The sequence below is a fragment of the Macaca nemestrina genome, chromosome 6 (assembly GCF_043159975.1).
Source record: "Macaca nemestrina isolate mMacNem1 chromosome 6, mMacNem.hap1, whole genome shotgun sequence".
Classification (NCBI taxonomy): Eukaryota; Metazoa; Chordata; class Mammalia; order Primates; family Cercopithecidae; genus Macaca; species Macaca nemestrina.
Window position 1 is genome coordinate 137,224,725 of NC_092130.1, and position 4,072 is coordinate 137,228,796.

The 4,072-nt window shown below is 38.1% G+C and overlaps 1 pseudogene; it reads left to right on the forward strand.

Annotated features, from left to right (window-relative positions):
* Positions 1–1,820: 1,820 nt before the first annotated feature.
* Positions 1,821–3,251, forward strand: LOC105487489 (RNA-binding motif protein, X chromosome-like; annotated as a pseudogene).
* The last annotated feature ends 821 nt before the right edge of the window (positions 3,252–4,072 follow it).

Here is a 4,072-nt window from a genome sequence, read left to right on the forward strand (position 1 = left end):
TAATTTATGGTTTCATGTCATTGTGATTGGAAATTATATTAGATATAATTTCAATCTTCTCAAATTTGTTAATACTTGTTTTGCAGCGATCATATGGTCTATCCTAAAAAATGTTGCATTAGACACTAGAACAGAATGTGTCTCATGTTGCTTTTGGATGGAAAGTTCTGTAGATGTCTGTTAGGTCCTTTTGTTCTACCATGCAATTTGGAAAAAACTCTGAGAAAAAACTTGAAAAACAAGTCTTCTGAAAAAAGGTCTGAAAATGATTGCTGTTTGGCTTTTATTAAATTTATAAGTAACTGTAGGGGGAAATAACATCTGTACCATGTGGAGTTCTCTTTAAGAACATGTAACACTCCTGGCTCTTAAGAACATGGTGTCTTTTCATTTGTTCTATGTGATTTTCAGAGAATTTTATAATTTTTCTCACATAGGTTTTGGACGTTTCTTCTAACCTGCTTTAAAAGTATTCTTTGGAGTTTTGCTGTTTTGATAAGGCAGAAAATATTTCTTATTGGTTTCCTCATAAGTAGAAAATCTGAGTTTTTGCTCAATCATATACTGGCTATCATACCCTAGACTACCCACAAAACTGTGATCAAATTTTCCCTTTTAGAATAAAGAGAGTAGACCTTGTCTGAGATCTTAGACTGTGGGATGAGAGGAATTACACAATGCAAGTTAGTGAGATAATATTATTCAATTCATCATTGTTAGTTCATGTATTTTATAAACAAATTTTGTTTAACATTTTCCTCTCCTAAAGCACACAATCTTTTTTTGAGTTCCCATCTCATATTACATTGCAAAAACAAATTATCAATAGTACAGAATGTCCTGAAAAGTTGCTATAAAATAATATTAGATACAATAGGAAAATTGAGTGCATATATTCTTAATTACATACAATCAAATGTATATACAACATAAACCCAGCTTAATTTTGTTTGGAGAAATTGGAGGAAATGAAATTGTATAAAAATTAACCACCAATTACAAGGCTTATAAATGAGTTTTCCTCTGAAATAAAACCACTTTCTGGAACAGATTTTAAAATTAGCAATATAAGTGGAATTATCATGGGCAAATAGTTGTTGTTTAACCTAAATCATTGACATTAACCATTAATATTTTCATTTTTTTCAAATACACACTTTACTCCTCAAGCTAAGTTTTGTCAAAGTGTTAGATAAGCTTTAAAACAGAAAATAGCAGTTACTTTTTGTTATTTCCTTTTTCAATTGAAAATTTTACAAGTAGCTTTTTTAGTTAAAAAGAGAAGAGTTGCAGAAAAGATTTTGTTTTCCTTTCCACACTGTCAGATATGTGTGACGTCATAGGGCAGCATAGTCATGGTTATAATAATGGACTGTAGCGTCAAAGTGCTAGGGTTCAAATCCTGACTCTGCTGTCCTCTAGTTCTGCGACTTAAATAAGTCATTTACCAAATAGATCATAGCTCTGACCTTATAGAGTTGATGTGAAGATTAAATGAGATAGTATTTTAAATGATTAGAGTGATGTTTGGCAAATAGTAAGCTATATAATTCTCTGATAAATTAAAAAGAAAAACTATGGACTCTACAGCATCTTGTCAGCATCTTGACTCAGATGAAGTTAAGTTAAAATAAATACCAAAGTTGCACAGTAGAGATAGTGGCTTCACGGTTCGGTCCTTGGACCCGGCAGCCGCCACTGGTGCTGAGCTGCTAGGAACCCTGTGTCAGCGAGCTCCTTGGAGCTTGAACCCATTGTCACCCCTGCGACTCACTGGCAAAATAAATAAATAAATAAATAATTTTAAAAAGTTTGAAGCAGATCATCCAGGAAAGCTCTTCTTTAGTGGTCTTAATACAGAAACAAATGAGAAAGCTCTTGAAGCAGTATTTGGCAAATATGGACGAATAGTGGAAGTACTCTTGATGAAAGACCCGGAAACCAACAAATCAGGAGGATTTGCTTTTGTCACCTTTGAAGCCCAGCAGATGCTAAGGATGCAGCCAGAGACATGAATGGAAAGTCATTAGATGGAAAAGCCATCAAGGTGGAACAAGTCACCAAACCATCATTTGAAAGTGGTAGACGTGGACCGCCTCCACCTCCAAGAAGTAGAGGCCCTCCAAGAGGTCTTAGAGGTGGAAGACGGGGAGGTGGAGGAACCAGGGGACCTCCCTCACAGGGAGGACACATGGATGACAATGAATATTAGATGAATTTTAACATGAGTTCTTCTAGGGGACCACTCCCAGTAAAAAGAGGACCACCACCAAAAAATGGGGGTCCTCCTCCCAAGAGATCTGCACTTTCAAGACCAGTTAGCAGTAGCAGTGGAAAGGGAGGAAGAGCTCCTGTATCACGTGGAAGAGACAGTTAGGGAGGTCCACTTGGAAGGGAACCATTGCCCTCTAGTAGAGATGTTTATTTGTCCCCAAGAGATGATGGGTATTCTACTAAAGACAGCTATTCAAGCAGAGATTACCCAAGTTCTCGTGATACTAGAGATTATGCACCACCACCACGAGATTATACTTACCGTGATTAGGGTCATTCCAGTTCACGTGATGACTATCTATCAAGAGGCTATAGCGATAGAGATGGATATGGTCGTGATCGTGACTATTCAGATCATCCAAGTGGAGTTTCCTACAGAGATGCATATGAGAGTTATGGTAACTCACGTAGTGCTCTACCTACACGAGGGCCCCCGCCATCTTATGGTGGAAGCAGTCCCTATGATGATTACAGCAGCTCACCGGATGGATATGGTGGAAGTTGAGACAGTCACTCAAGCAGCCAAAGTGATCTCTACTCAAGTGGTCGTGATCGGGTTGGCAGACAAGAAAGAGGGCTTCACTCTTCTATGGAAAGGGGGTACCCTCCTCCACGTGATTCCTACAGCAGTTCAAGCTGTGGAGCACCAAGAGATGGTGGCCGTGGAGGAAGCTGATCTGATAGAGGGGGAGGCAGAAGCAGATACTAGAAACAGACAAAACTTTGGACCAAAATCCCAGTTCAAAGAAACAAAAAGTGGAAACTATTCTGTCATAACTACCCAAGGACTACTAAAAGGAAAAATTGTGTTACATTTTTTTAAATTTCCTGTTAAGTTCCCCTCCATAATTTTTACGTTCTTGTGAGGCAAAAAGTAAAACATGTTTAATTTTATTTGATTTTATGGCATTGCTTTTCAACAAGCAAATGTTAAATGTGTTAAGACTTGTACTAGTGTTGTAACTTTCCAAGTAAAAGTATCCGTAAAGGCCACTTCCTATCTGATTTTTCCCAGTAGATGGGGCAAGCAATTCTAAGATCTTCCACAAAACACTTAGCCATCTAAAATGGAGAGATGAATCATTCTACCTATACAAAGAAGCTAGTTATTAGAGGGTGGATGGGGTATGCTACTCATAAGATTTCTGGGTGTCTTCCAACTGAAATCTCAATGTTCTCAGTATGAAAAAACCTGAAATCACATGCCTATGTAAGGAAAGTGCTATTCACCCAGTAAAACCAGAAAAGCAAATGGATAATGCTGGCCATTGTGCCTTTCTCACACTTCCTTGGGAATCTGCAAGAACCTCCCCTTTCCCCTCCTCCAGCAAGACCATTTAAGTGTGCGTTAAACAACTACAGAATACTAAATAAAAAGTTTGGCCAAAACAAAAACAAAAACAAAACAAAACAAAAAAATACCATAGATGCTTTCAAGTAAAGATAAGGATGAAGGAAAGAAGCAAACCAGGAAAGGCACTGGCTCGAATACACTTACTATAGTATTGGTGGATGGATACACAGGCTGCTTGTTCTGTGAATCCCAGATTTCTCTATCATCTGGTGAATCTACTTTCTTCCATCTACTGGGAAATGTCTCTGAATCTGCCCGATATAAATAGTAGGATCACATAAGGCTTGAGATGGAGGCAATCAGCTGAACTTGCTGCCTCTTAAGGAAAGCCCTGAAAGCAGAAAGAATATTAAGATCATGACTAGTAAGCAGATAGGCTGTTCTATTAAAAATAGAGTTAGGCCGGGCACAGTAGCTCACGCCTGGAATCCCAGCACTTCGGAA